This window comes from Haliotis rubra, unplaced genomic scaffold, assembly GCF_003918875.1.
Source record: "Haliotis rubra isolate DU_JTF1 unplaced genomic scaffold, ASM391887v1 Scf34, whole genome shotgun sequence".
Classification (NCBI taxonomy): Eukaryota; Metazoa; Mollusca; class Gastropoda; order Lepetellida; family Haliotidae; genus Haliotis; species Haliotis rubra.
The window spans coordinates 2,847,429-2,863,499 of record NW_025767013.1 but is presented as its reverse complement, the minus strand read 5'-3'; the positions used below and the strand labels follow the sequence as shown (position 1 = coordinate 2,863,499).

Sequence of the window (16,071 nt, the reverse complement as noted above, 5' to 3'; positions counted from 1 at the left end):
ACTGTCGTGCTATGGATCTACGCTGACATGGAACCCTGCAAAGGCACACTGGTTATATGAAGGCTAAGACTGACAAAAGAAACTTTACTACCAGAAAATAAAACTACAACAAAGCAATATGACAAATTCAAACTAAATCAAACCAAAACCAATAGTCCAAACACAAAGGACTCTATGTAGAAGGTAGTACACGTCATCAGTACCTCTTGGATCTTTGTTTCCCTTTGGTGTTGACGTTTTGTCTTTTGTTGTTGTATTTGTAGCTGTTGTTGATGTTGCCGTTGTTGTTGTAGCTGTTGATGTGTGGATTCCTTTAAGGAAACGCGAAAATGTCAAAAACACGTGCCGCTAGGGGCTTATGCAGAGTTGGATACAACTTTTTGAGAAAGGGGCGGGGGTGCACTCTTTTGAGGAAGGAGGGGTGCACACTTAATTTTACGCGAGTTTCAATGATCATTTGGTAATCTTTCAGGACAAAGGATCCGCCAATGCTATGAATTAGAAGGACGGCATGTGAGATACGTACTGTGATAAAAACGACACCACTGAAATTCCACGACTGACACCCAGACAATTTCTAGAAGTTTTGGCTGCTCCCGTGTTGCTGTGAACAGCGCTACAAAGAGGCCGGGTTGACACCAGACAGGCCACGATCAGACACACCCAACGAACACCCTCACCTGCGTACTTATCGTATCCGGAATCGATTCCTGACAGTGACGTCTTCAGCGACGAATGCCTTGAGGCATACATTCAATCGACAGAACATGTCAGGCAACTCGGTGTTCATAGAATTAGGCGTTTACAGACCTTACAGGGGAGGTTTATCGACAGCAGAGCATAGTCTTCAGAGATTGAGAGTTCAAGAACTGTACGTCGTTGGCAGCGACGTGACTGGCAGAGGATCGTATTCACCACCGAAGGGGAAAACGAACGGCGACATGTTACGTTCAGGTGGTCGTGCCATATGTTTGCTATATAACAAGCATCTGTACTCAACCATCTTTACTCTATAACAAGCATTTATACTCAACCATGTTTGCCCTATAACATGCGTCTATACTCACTCCTGTACGACATCATGCATCTGTACTCAACCATGTATGCTGTACAACATGCATCTATACTCAACCATGTATGCTGTACAACATGCATCTATACTCAACCATGCATGCTGTACAACATGCATCTATACTCAACCATGTATGCTGTACAACATGCATCTATACTCAACCATGTATGCTGTACAACATGCATCTATACTCAACCATGTATGCTGTACAACATGCATCTATACTCAACCATGCATGCTGTACAACATGCATCTATACTCAAACATGTATGCTGTAAAACATGCATCTATACTCAACCATGTTTGCTCTACAACTTGTGTCTTTACTCAACCATGTTTTCTGTACAAAATGCATCTATACTAAACCATGTATGCTGTACAACATGCATCTTTACTCAACCATGTTTTCTGTACAACATGCATCTATACTCAACCATGTTTGCTGTACAACATGTGTCTTTACTCAACCATGTTTTCTGTACAATATGCATCTATACTCAACCATGTTTGCTGTACAACATGCATCTATACTCAACCACGTATGCTGTACAACATGCATCTATACTCAACCACGTATGCTGTACAACATGCATCTATACTCAACCACGTATGCTGTACAACATGCATCTATACTGAACCACGTATGCTGTACAACATGCATCTATACTCAACCATGTATGCTGTAGAACATGCATCTATACTCAACCATGTTTGCTGTACAACATGCATCTATACTCAACCATGTACGATGTACAACATGCATCTATACTCAACCATGTACGATGTACAACATGCATCTATACTCAACCATGTACGATGTACAACATGCATCTATACTCAACCATGTACGATGTACAACATGCATCTATACTCAACCATGTACAACCATGTACAACATGCATCTATACTCAACCATGTATGCTGTACAACATGCATCTATACTCAACCATGTATGCTGTACAACATGCATCTATACTCAACCATGTTTTCTGTACAACATGCATCTATACTCAACCATGTTTGCTGTACAACATGCATCTATACTCAACCATGTATGTTGTACAACATACATCTATGCTCAAACATGTTTGATCATAACGGAGTACATGGAGTGAATTAGGGTGAGTGAGTGTGGTTTTACGCTGCTTTTAGCAATCTTCCAGCAATACCACGGCGGGGGACACCCGAAATTGGCTTCACACATTGTACCCGGGCCTTCGGCGTGACGAAAGAACGCTTTAACCACTAGGCTACCCCACCGCTCCTCAGTGAATTAGAAGGCGAAACACTTTGCATGTAGCACGAACGAATCATTCCTGCCGAATATATTTTTCTACTTATTTACACCGTCATTTTTTCTCCTTTTTCGTTTTTCTATTTGTTGTTGTTTTCATGTTATATGCCATAAATAATCGCGTCGGGCAGACATCCCAGTGAGTGACATCATGAGCATCGATCGATGCACTTTGGATACGATGACATACATCAACTACCCGATACCTTCAGTACCCTATTACGACAAGAACAGATTGTTGAAGATCAGTTTTAACCCTGACCTTTATAGGGTTTATTTAGCTAAATGTAGAAAACAGTACAAACGTTTGTAAATATCGGCTGTATAGTACACGTTGAAATATACAGTATATCATAATTCCCACAGCAGTGGCAGAAGATGTACAACCCCTCAATTAAGAGACTACAGTAACAACGGTAACTGAAAGTTTAATCGACATAAAACAATAAAAAAAAAAAAAAAGACAACATTCACATCATGATATTTATCTGAAATGCATGATTTCATATGTGATATCAAATGTTATGATCACTATGATTGAATGTTATTAAACCAAAAAAGTAATCTTTCAGTGTAACACCTTGTCAAAACCTTTTTAACGAAGAAACGGTAATAAGTTGTGCAACAGCTGAAACGCTCAGTAAAACAATAACGACAATGGGCAAAATGCACCCGAGCCAGACTGGAAAATGACAAGTGCCTTGTCAAAGGTTATATAAGTTTTCCAATAAAGTTGCTTGCTCACGTTCTACTTTAATGGTTCCTTTTGCCGTGAGTGATGGACGATGACAACATGTGTGATATAACTCTATAAGTTCGGCGTGTCTATATGGTGAAGTGATCGAAGTCGGCTTTGCTAAAGAAGACCTGCACGTGTGCATATCGATAACATATCGATGTATTGATTCGTGGTCTATACACCGTGTGCCAGACATGTATAACATGGGCGTGCAAGAAGGTGTGGATTTGTATGTGTTCTGTCAAGCCTGTATAATTACAGTCTACTCTAGCCTTCTGAAACAATGCTGGAGTCTGTAATAAACTGACGGGCCTGAATGTTTAAGGCAGAGGGACGATATGTGTGTCAATGTGCGTGGTATCTAGCCTTCTGAAACAATGCTAGAGTCTGTAACAAACTGACGGGCCTGAATGTATAAGGCAGAGGGACGATATGTGTGTCAATGCGCGTGGTATCTAGCCTTCTGAAACAATGCTAGAGTCTGGTAACAAACTGACGGGCCTGAAATGTATAAGGCAGAGGGACGATATGTGTGTCAATGCCGTGGTATCGTGGTATCTAGCCTTCTGAAACAATGCTAGAGTCGGTAACAAACTGACGGGCCTGAATGTATAAGGCAGAGGGACGATATGTGTGTCAATGTGCGTGGTATCTAGCCTTCTGAAACAATGCTAGAGTCTGTAACAAACTGACGGGCCTGAATGTATAAGGCAGAGGACGATATGTGTGTGTGTCATGTGCGTGGTATCTAGCCTTCTGAAACAATGCTAGAGTCGGTAACAAACTGACGGGCCTGAATGTATAAGGCAGAGGGACGATATGTGTGTCAATGCTAGCGTGGTATCTAGCCTTCTGAAACAATGCTAGAGTCTGTAACAAACTGACGGGCCTGAATGTATAAGGCAGAGGGACGATATGTGTGTCAATGTGCGTGGTATCTAGCCTTCTGAAACAATGCTAGAGTCGGTAACAAACTGACGGGCCTGAATGTATAAGGCAGAGGGACGATATGTGTGTCAATGTGCGTGGTATCTAGCCTTCTGAAACAATGCTAGAGTCGGTAACAAACTGACGGGCCTGAATGTATAAGGCAGAGGGACGATATGTGTGTCAATGTGCGTGGTATCTAGCCTTCTGAAACAATGCTAGAGTCGGTAACAAACTGACGGGCCTGAATGTATAAGGCAGAGGGACGATATGTGTGTCAATGTGCGTGGTATCTAGCCTTCTGAAACAATGCTAGAGTCGGTAACAAACTGACGGGCCTGAATGTATAAGGCAGAGGGACGATATGTGTGTCAATGTGCGTGGTATCTAGCCTTCTGAAACAATGCTAGAGTCGGTAACAAACTGAATGTATAAGGCGGGACGATATGTGTCCTGGTATCTAGCCTGTATAAGGCCTGAGAGGCAGACGATATGTGTCAATGTGCGTGGTATCTAGCCTTCTGAAACAATGCTAGAGTCGGTAACAAACTGACGGGCCTGAATGTATAAGGCAGAGGGACGATATGTGTGTCAATGTGCGTGGTATCTAGCCTTCTGAAACAATGCTAGAGTCGGTAACAAACTGACGGGCCTGAATGTATAAGGCAGAGGGACGATATGTGTGTCAATGTGCGTGGTATCTAGCCTTCTGAAACAATGCTAGAGTCTGTAACAAACTGACGGGCCTGAATGTATAAGGCAGAGGGACGATATGTATATCTAGCCTTCTGCAGAGGGACGATATGTGTGTCAATGTGCGTGGTATCTAGCCTTCTGAAACAATGCTAGAGTCGGTAACAAACTGACGGGTCTGAATGTATAAGGCAGAGGGACGATATGTGTGTCAATGTGCGTGGTATCTAGCCTTCTGAAACAATGCTGGAGTCAGGCAGGGGCGCTGGGGTAGCCTAGTGGTTAAACAGTTCGCTCGTTACGCCGAAGACCCAGTGGTTAAACACCCGGGTTCGATTCCCCACATGGGTACAATGAGTGAAGCCCATATATGGTGTCCCTCGTCGGGATATTGCTGGAATATTGCTAAAACTATACTCACTCGCTCACTCACTCTGGAACAATGCTAGGGATTAAACCGGAAGGCCTCAATGTTTAAGGTTTACGACAGTGTGTGTGTGTGTGTGTGTGTGTGTGTGTGTGTGTGTGTGTGTGTGTGTGTGTGTGTGTGTGTGTGTGTGTGTGTGTGTTGTGTTCGTGTGTGTTCGTGTGTGTGTTCGTGTGTGTGTGGTATCTAGCCTTCTTAAACAATGCTAGAATCTGTACTTAACAGTTACTGAAAGGCCTAAATGTTTAAGCCTTACGACAGCGGGACGATGTGTGTGTATGTGCGTGTTTGTTTGCTTGTGTGTTTGCGTGCGTGGAGACAGACAGACAGGCAGCTACAAACATGGCAGTCATTTATAGGCTAGCGCTTTCAAATAGTGCAACCTATCCAAAATGTAAGCCAATGTACCAACAGTGCAGTATGGTCCGGTTGCGCCAGCATACTCTCTACCGTTCTCAGCCAGACTGTGACCCTTCCAGTCCACACCAGACATCGCGCCCCTTCTGAGTGAGTGAGTGAGTTTGGTTTTACGCCGCTTTTAGCAATATTCCAGCAATATCACGGCGGGGGGACACCAGAAATGGGCTTAACACGCGCCCCTTCTGAGATGAAGACCGGTTCTTATGTCTCTGCGCATCCCATCCCAAGTCATGATACCCTCAATCGAAGACCGTGAATGTCACCCATATTGGTAGAATACACTGGTACGGTCTGTCTCTGTTGCCGTTTCAGGACAATGTCAAATATCGAGTATACTGGTAGTACAAGAGGCCAAAGAGTCGCATTTGACGGCAGCACTACAGAAAACAGTCTTCCACCACGACACGATTTGTATGTATAGAAATATGATTTCGGTAAACAAATGCACCTAACTGAGATTACTTTTGCAATTAACTAAGTTTTATTCAATATCACGTTAGCCGAGGAGTTGAGCGGAGTCTTGACAGCCATTTGGGGAAACGCAGACACGTTAACATCAATGCAGGATTCAACGTCCTGGGAGCCGCTCTAACTCATCTCACGTGGGCAGTGGACAACCCAGACCATGGATTCTACTGGCTACATCTGGAGTTAATCATCTGAAACATGTTGTGCTGCTTTGATCCACCAAATCAATTACCATGCTGTTGTATATTCATATAAAATATGTATATTTTTATGAAATTCAACATTGCACTGTTTAAAAAACTAAATATATTAAAGCGTTATTGAGATTATCAATATGGATGCACATATCAATGTACGTCCATACATGCTCTTACTGGTCCTGACCTCTCAAGTTTAGTCTTGCGTTGTACCTAGTCACCGAATTATCAGATTCACTCAAATGTATCGGTACTGGGTCACCGACTTATAAGATTCACTCAAATGTATTCAGTACAGGGTCACCGAATTTTTTTTTATTCACTCAACCAGGATACGATTTTCCCCTGTTTTCCATCGATGTCCCGGGACGCGACCGTATCCTTTCAAAACTGACCCTGGGCGGTGGGGTAGCCTGGTGGTTAAAGCGGTCGCTCGTCATGCCGAAGGCCCGGGTTCGATTCCGCACATGGGTACAATGTGTGAAGCCCCTGTCTGGTGTCTCCGTCGTGATGTTGCTGGAATATTGCTAAAAGCGGCGTAAACCCAGACCCAAACATGTGATGAAAGCAATGGTTACAGTTCCAATATGTTGGTCATGCTACAACGAATGCATTCTGGACACACGCACAACAATCCTGGACGAACATGTAATTTAAAAAAATTGAGGCAGGCTCATTTTTTATATGAGTAAGGGACCGTTCAAAATTTATGGCGAGGGTGGGTGGGGGTGGGGTGTTTGGATTTTTATGGAGGAGCATGTACAACGTGAATAACCCACCACCCCTAAAATTTATGTGAAAAGAAAGTGACACCCCGTACCCTCACCCTGCATGTCATGTACAAAATCAATTACCCCCTCCCCACTAATGTTTAAGCAATATTTTTAATATTCTTATGTACAAAATTGCTGACTGACTCCCCTAGTACAGGTGTGCCCTAAAATCATCATCACCCCTAGCCACAAATTATGAACGGTCCCTATTACACAAGAAAACAGAAAATATTACCAATCCTGCCAGTTTGACTTGTGAGCTGACAGTCTCTTCACATTCAAAGCTCCATTGTTTCACATTGTGCCATGTATAGTTTCACAGCATGCATGGCTGGGGACACCGTTTCGTGGAATGACTCCATGGTGTCATCGTATTTCTCCACTGAAATCCGTGAAGGTCCGGGTTAGAATAGTGATCCTCGGTAACCCATGCTTGTCGTAAGAGGCGACTAACGGGATCGGGTGGTCAGCTCGCTGACTTGGTTGACACATGTCATCGGTTACCAATTGCGCAGATCGATGCTCATGCTGTTGATCACTGGATTGTCTGGTCCAGACTCGATTATTTACAGACCGCCGCCATATAGTTGGAATAAAACTAAACTCACTCACTCACACTCTCCATTGATGTGTCATCGCCTCGGACCATACCATACAGTGTGTGAAATAGTTCCCAAATTTTGCTAGCCAGTTGGGCTAGGAATGTCTGAAAGTAACTAGCCCACAAAATAGTTCACTAGCCCGAAATTTGAATGTAGAAACTAAGCAAAAGATTACAAAAATACATGAAAACAAGATATTGTCGGCATGACACGGGTTTCACCATTAAGCTGCTATTTTTATCAGGACATAATCTTGCGTGACTTAAAACTGTCTTATAACTTAACAAGTCAGATATATCTACAAAACGACTCTATGAAAATGGACTGTGGAGATTTACTGGCCCGACTGGATTTTTACTAGCCATGGGCTAGGGGGTACTGATACCATACAGTGGTATTGTTTCATTGTATGGCTTAACTACTTCGCTCCATCGTTTTATCGAATGGTTTATTCGTGTTGCTCATCTCAGAACTATATACATTGCCAAGCTATTTTGTGGTGTTGGTTAATCGTATCGCATATCATGACGTTCGTAGCAGCGTTTCATCATATATGCTTACCACATAAATACATCGTTCAGTCATTTCGCGGCATGATTCCACTGTATCGCTTATCGCATATCTACATCTCTCCATCATATCCTCGGATGGTTTCATCGTATCGTTTATCATGTATCTACATCTCTCCATCATATCCTCGGATGGTTTCATCGTATCGTTTATCGCATATCTACATCACTCCATCATATCCTCGGATGGTTTCATCGTATCGTTTATCGCATTCTACATCACTCCATCAATTCCTCGGATGGTTTCATCGTATTGTTTATCGCATATTTACATCACTCCATCATATCCTCGGATGGTTTCATCGTATCGTTTATCGCATATCTACATCACTTCATCAATTCCTCGGATGGTTTCATCGTATCGTTTATCGCATATCTACATCACTCCATCATATCCTCGGATGGTTTCATCGTATCGTTTATCGCATATCTACATCACTCCATCATATCCTCGAATGGTTTCATCGTATCGTTTATCGCATATCTACATCACTCCATCATATCCTCGGATGGTTTCATCGTATCGTTTATCGCATATCTACATCACTCCATCATATCCTCGGATGGTTTCATCGTATCGTTTATCGCATATCTACATCACTCCATCAATTCCTCGGATGGTTTCATCGTATCGTTTATCGCATATCTACATCACTCCATCATATCCTCGGATGGTTTCATCGTATTGTTTATCGCATATCTACATCACTCCATCATATCCTCGGATGGTTTCATCGTATCGTTTATCGCATATCTACATCACTCCATCATATCCTCGGATGGTTTCATCGTATTGTTTATCGCATATCTACATCACTCCATCATATCCTCGGATGGTTTCATCGTATCGTTTATCGCATATCTACATCACTCCATCATATCCTCGGATGGTTTCATCGTATCGTTTATCGCATAACCACATGTCTCAGTCATTTTGTGTTATGGTTTCAACGTATCGCTTATCGCACATCTACATCGTGCAGTCGTTTTGTCACTTGGTTTCATTGTATTGCATATCTATATCTCCCCATCATTTTATCGTATGGTTTCATTGTACATCTACATACATACATCGCTTAGTCATGTTTATTATCGTATCAATGTATCACTTATCACATATCTACATCACTCCATCATTTCGTCGCATGGTTTCTTTGTAACGACATCAAAAAGTCATTTCGCCTAGAGGTTTCATCATACTTTTTTCACATGTCTACATCGGTACAACATTTAGTGGCAACCTGTCGCTTACCGCATTATTACATGGCTTCATAGCTCAGTCTTTTGCACTGGAACAATGGCTGCTCTCGCCCATCACATAGAGACAGGCTTTTAAATAGTCCTTGGTAACTTCAAACTACAACAAAACATCAAACAGTTTTCAAATAATTTCAGTTTTTACATGTAGCTTCAGATCTTCTTGTTAAAAGAATTTTAATATGGAAACGTCACGCACATTTCCAATATTTTAATTCCATTAAGGATCGTTTACTATCGTATACAGACCGTGATAACACAGTTATATTTTACCTCAGTGCAGTCACCTGGGTTCAACTTCTCTGTAAATCATTTCGTTTCTCCTTTTACATCCATCTGTGAATAGTAACGTTTGTATTTTTCAGCCTTTCTGTGTTTTAAAGATGTATAAGAAAATCATTCGACACTATTGATCGGAAATATGTAAACATAGAAAGAAGTTCCCTGTCAGGTTGTGTGCAAAGTAACGTCCACTTTAGAAATGGAAAATCAAATTAGAATTCTTAAGGTAATAATTAGAATTCTTAAGGTAATAATTGGAATTCTTAAGGTAATAATTGGAATTCTTTTCTTTTACTTTTTCTTTCTTTTTGTTTGTTTTGTTTTTACTTTTTAACCCCGTGTTACACAATATTCCAACTCCAAGGCGGTGGCCAGTAAATAATAGAGTGAGAATCATACAATATCCAGTTCGAGTGTATCAGATACAATGTTTTTTAACGGGAACAGATACAAGAACACACAGAAGTGTATATTTAACATAAACCGACAAACATGCCCGTTGACTAATGGGGTTGGGTTTTAGTATAGAACCATACTGTGAACCTGCCTAGTCGATTAAAAACGAAATGTGTTGTAAATTTCTAAAATAAAAACATGGCGGAATATCTCACTACACGAAAATACACCCAAATGCGATTTTTATACAAAAATCACAGTTTGAACACTGTTTTGTTAAAGAAACGCTATAAATCACTTCCAAATAACAACCAATAAACGTCGAGCAATATAATCCCGAGCAAATGAAGCATGGCAGCCCTAATGACCAAGATGGCGGGCGAGCGACCAGACATATGGAAGGGAGCCTTGTCAATTCATTTCTCTGTCATGGCGCTGGGTAATAAAAACACACAACAATGCTGGGTAATGATCTGAGAATGTCTTTTCTTGGAATATAAACAAGTGGGACCATTGCTGGTGCTGATGTTTGTGCCTGGAAGTCGAAGGTATGAATCGACATTTTGAAAGTTAAATCAGCGTGGATTGCAAATTTCATCTCTTTGAGCGGATTTTTATTACTCTACATACTTTGTTAATTTGTCGATGTGGACAGCCTGAAATGAATGGTGGAGTATTGCAAGCATCTTAAACATGTGGGGAATGTATTATTGTACCCGCCTACCTTTGCGTGTTTGTCGTCATTATTTGTGACGAATCCATCGGTCCATGATGTCGTTAATCGGTCCACACAAAACTGTCTCAGGTTTTACACGAAAGCATCTCCAAAGCGTGCAATTCATTGTTAAGGTATGATTAATCGAACACCCAGGAATGCATACACACCTTGTTTAAAAACATAAACATGCAATGTTAGAACATTTCGTTCAAGCATATTTTTTAAGTTAAAATATGAAAATTGATTTTCACACATTTTACAATAATTAAACTTAATTGATAATTATCGAACTTAATTAAGGGTTTAATGATGTAATTTCCTTCAGATATGTTGCTGGTGGGTCTCGCTCATTGACCTTGCATCCCGCATTGGAAGGACTTAAAGTGGAGGCGAGCTTCATTGTAGCACTCTTTATCTGCTAAAGGGTTAAGTATTAGGAAGAAGACCGCGTCTACAATTTGACTGTATAGTTTTCACAAAGAACACCTCAACCATTGGTTTACTATCAGCAACATAGTTGGGTGGGAGAATTGCTGTCACTAAAACCGTAAATTAAAGCATGTAATTACTTTTCCGAAATTGGAGAGTTACATTGTTCCACATTCAGTTAAGTATCTACCCACTGCCGTCATGCTCCTTCCTGTTCGCGACTCATCTCGCTGGCATGGAAGCACCGCCATCAAAGGATCGCGCCATGTGAAGGGAATGCTCTTCCAGTGGGGATTTTAAAGACGCTTCAATCACCCCGAGGAACGCCACAGGGGTGATGAGCCACATTCTCCTTCCCATTCTCCCAGCACATATCTGACTGGACATCCGTCGTCACAGTTACTTGAGTAGTTTTGAAATTCACTGTAATGCCACGACAATTCACAATTCTAATTCAGCTAACAATTTTCATTCCTGTTTTTCGGTACTCATAAAACTTTAGCGCACATGGACGTGGACGGTCAATGCCAGTGCGGTTAAGCCCCAAGTACATAACATTAGTGTCTCAAGTCAAGTACCCACACTTTTTTAACTTGACGAAACCAGACAGAATATCTCTTAAGAAGATTTAATATGATGTTAGTTAAAACGAACACCCTCGCAATAAAAACAACAACTACACCTTACAACGATTCTATTCACATCTTTTAAACAAAACGTCAGCACTGAAATAAAGAAGTATGAGGTCTGGATTACTGGACCTGGTGTTCCCCGCCGTGATATTGCAGGAATATTGCTAAAAGGAGAGTAAAACCCAACTCACTCACTATAACAACTTTCTAAGTGTTTTAGACATATAAACAAATTATACGCTTTTCTATAGACTAACGCTTAATCCCTGAACATATATAATCTGGATAGTAACAAATAAACCCATTTAATAAGGACAAAACTTTATGGATGTACAACTTCTTTATTCGGATGATGCGACGTTTCGATACAGATTCTTGTATTGTTGTCCAGCAAGTATGCAACGATACAAGAATCTGTATCGAAACGTCGCATCATCCGAATAAAGAAGTTTTAATCCATAAATTGTCCTTATCTGATTCTCCAACTTCTAAACATGCCACTCAAAGAAGAAACCCATTTAAATTGAAAAGGAGCCCCAGTGATGTGAGAGATTCAGGCTGGGGAAATCTAGACTTGCTTCATTTAGAGCTTTAGCATTGCTGGGGGGATAGGCATCATGGAAAATAATGTGGTTCAGGGACTGTGAGACAGACCAGCTTTTCTTTTGTTCCACCACTTCAGTCCGGGAATGCCAATACATAAACAAGGAATCATCAAAGAGGATACATATAAATGTTGTGTCTTCAATGAGGCGTTAATACTGGAACCACCCCTTGCTAAAAATAGCGTCATAAAGGCCCTAGGTTTACAAATTCCGTCACTTGAATAGCAGCTGTTTTATGCATGCCATAGCAGTTTAACATTAATCACTGTACAACTGGTCCTCGTTATAGTCATGCTAAGCCATCGACCTCCACATAGTAAGAGCACATAAACAGAAATCATTCTAGGACTTAATTAAACCACACCCTTCAGCCATTCATACATACATCCAGGCGGGTACATGCCGTTTTGGTTGTTACTGTTGCTGGCATATACATAAAACTATATATTCTCCACTCCACCCACCTGCCCCAAGCCAGATGGGGTCGTAAATTACCCTCTCACAAGTGGCTTTAGCGATCTGGCCTTTAATCATGAATAAACAGTCTTATCTATTATGTATCTCGCCGACAGGCAATAAATGAATATACCGAGTGAGTCAGTCAGTAAATATTTCGTCGATAACATAATAGACCGACAATGTGACCCTGATCGTACCTAGCCCATTTTGCAGATACACAAGGATCTTTGTTTTCTTTTTTATTGGGTATTCTTGGGGTTGTGTTTTCGTTATAGTGTGTGGGTTTTTTTGGTTTGAAGGTGTTGTGGTTTTTTCTTTGTTGTTTTTGGGAGGTTCAGGTTTTCTCTTAAAGGTGGGGGTGATTGTGGTGGGATTTTCTTCTTTTTTTTCGTGTTTTTTCTTTTTTTTTCATTTTAAATTGTGTTTGTTGTTGTTGGTTTCTTTGGGTTTTGTTGTTGTTTGTGTTTATTCTTCATTTCATTTTAATTATTATTATTTTATTTATTTTTAATTATTATAATTTTAAAAATTGGAGAGGGGGTCTGGGGTTTTTTAGTTTGCGGGCATGGGTGTAGGGTGTATGTTTTCTTTACATTTTTGTTAAGGAGGGTTTGGGGGTTGTCAGGCCCGTGATGTCCCAGCTCTATCGCGGCGGCCTGTAGCAAGTGGCGAATTCACTGGAAGAATGTACAACGTCAACGTCGGGATACGGTGTCTTTGAAACCACCATACCAATTCTATCCATAGTCCCTGCATCTCTCGCCAGTACATGTAGAGGATAAATGTCTCTGTTGTCACTAAATCCGACCTTGAATCAGTGACACATGTACAGTTGCACTGGAGATCCTACAAAACATCCCACACGATACATAACTGGTCATGTGAGCGGTCTAATCCAGTCCACCAGCTTCCGGGTTTTCTCGAGTCGAGCGAGGCATACGGTAGCGTATTTGATTTATGTATATCGAAAACGAACATAAACAAGTAGTTCTGAATGCTAAGAAATAAACGTCGCACTATGTGAATGTGGATATTTCGAATCCGGGCACCACTGCATCTACACTGAAAGCGGTGTATTATCTAGGGTATATGTACCCGTGTCCTGTGGTGGCGTCACCGAAATGGTGGAGAAATGAAGCAGAATCCTGTTAGAAAGTTGTGATCTGCTTGTTTGGCTGAAGAAACCGAGCATCCTTCATTTGGTGTTGGAGGTCAAATTTCGCTTAATGTTCATCCAAGACTTCCAAGGTGGGTTGGTTGTTTAAAGCCGCACTCAGCAATATTCCAGGTATATGGCGGCGGTCTCCGTTGGGACTTTGTTCCGAAGAACCAGTTACAAGGGCAACCGGATCGGATATTCACCATCTCCCCCTTGTCCACAGTCCTTGGGCCTGATTGAGTGAGTGAGTTTGCTTTACGCCACACTCAGCAATATTCCAGTTATATGGTGGCGGTCTGTAACTAATCGAGTCTGGACCAGTCAGCGAGCCTGACCACCCGATCCCGTTTGTCGCCTCTTACGACAAGTTGCTGAAGAGCATTTCTAGCCCGGATCTTCATGGGTCAGACTTCCCAGGAGACTGACTGAGTTTGGTTTTACGCCGCTTTTAGCAATATTCCAGCAACATCACGGCGGGGGACACCAGAAATGGGCTTCACACAATGTACCCATGTGGGGATTCGAACCCGGGTCTTCGGCGTGACGAGCCAACGCTTTAACCACTAGGCTACCCTCCCGCCCTCTTCCCAGGAGAGGTGGAACTTCACTGCTTGTGGATCAAGCCACATGCATCATGTTTATGTTGGGAACTGATTCTACAGGGATAAAACATAAAACGTGACATTATTGGTATGTTGTTTAACACAGCACTGACAACAGTTATGCGTCGGCAATGGTCACACAGTGAAAAGATGGTAATAACAAAACCAGTTTTGATCTACTAGATGTCACTCGTTGTCACTCGTCAGTGTTCCGGCTTTTTGACGGCGTTGTGTAATTAAATCTGACCCAGTCAGTCCAGTGATCGAAATCGTGAGTAAACATCCACGCAATGAACCAAGTTTCTGAGCCCGACCACCCTTACACAAATACACTCGCTCACAAATAGTAATCTTATATTCGGCCTAACGAAATAGTGCCAATAAAGTGATGAATTCCCCAAGGTTTCTGAATGACTAGCCAACATATTAATTGCTGGCTGGTGGAGGAAGGAGGGTGGTTGGAGGATCTGGCGGCCAGAACCAGTCCAGGCTGTATCATTAGTGGCGTGTGCAGGACTGGGAAGCTGTCTATTAGTCATCTTGGACACAGGGCTATTGTGTGGGTCTGGTTTGGGGGCGATTATTACAAGGATAACCAATTAGTGCCAGATTGAACTTAATGAAGAAATGTCTTCCTTTCTTCTCAGAACAGAGTAGGAATGGGGTTAATATCAAAGTCCATCTGTAGGTTTTAGTACAGGAATATGCCATACCACAGTATCCCTCTGAGGGGTTGGGAAGTCTGTTTGATGGCAGCATGACAGAATGGCAGCTATACGTCAGGGGAATCTGTTCAGTGTAAAAAGGGCTTCTTCAAGCGAGCAGGTGACCAATATTATTACACATCAGCATCGACTTACCAGAGACCACATGATAATTACGGTCTCTGGACATACTAAACTGTAAATTGTGAATGTGTACCCAAAAAGATGTAAATTAAACAAAATATGACATGAATATACTATCACTCTGTGAGTGGGGTATGAATGCTAATCTGACACATGGTATCTATGGTTGCAATGGAAAACTGACAGTGTAGAAAGACGCATGTTGACACGGTGCATGCATGTCACTATGAAGGTGCAATAACCTTGACCATTAACAGTGTATGAAATAAGCCAAAAATCTAGCCAGACATCAGGGCTGGTAACTTCAAAATGTTACCAGCCAAAAATGGATTTAACCAGACCAAATATGGTGAATTTACACAGATGCAAGGAACATCAAAACTTTTTACCAGACCATCGGACCGGCTAACTCGGGTAACTCGGCCGGTCAGACGGGCCTTATTTCATACACTGCTATTAATCCCAATCCCACCTTTCCTACAACAGAAAAACCACAGGCTAAT

The 16,071-nt window shown here is 41.7% G+C and overlaps 1 long non-coding RNA gene across 1 annotated transcript; it reads right to left on the bottom strand.

The window, feature by feature from the left end:
• Positions 1 to 273: 273 nt before the first annotated feature.
• On the bottom strand, positions 274 to 10,942 carry LOC124284576. Its single transcript, XR_006900587.1, has 4 exons — positions 10,841 to 10,942; positions 9,712 to 9,774; positions 9,434 to 9,538; positions 274 to 311 (listed from the first exon to the last, which is right to left on the bottom strand). It is a non-coding gene; the product is annotated as an uncharacterized LOC124284576 (long non-coding RNA).
• Positions 10,943 to 16,071: the final 5,129 nt, after the last annotated feature.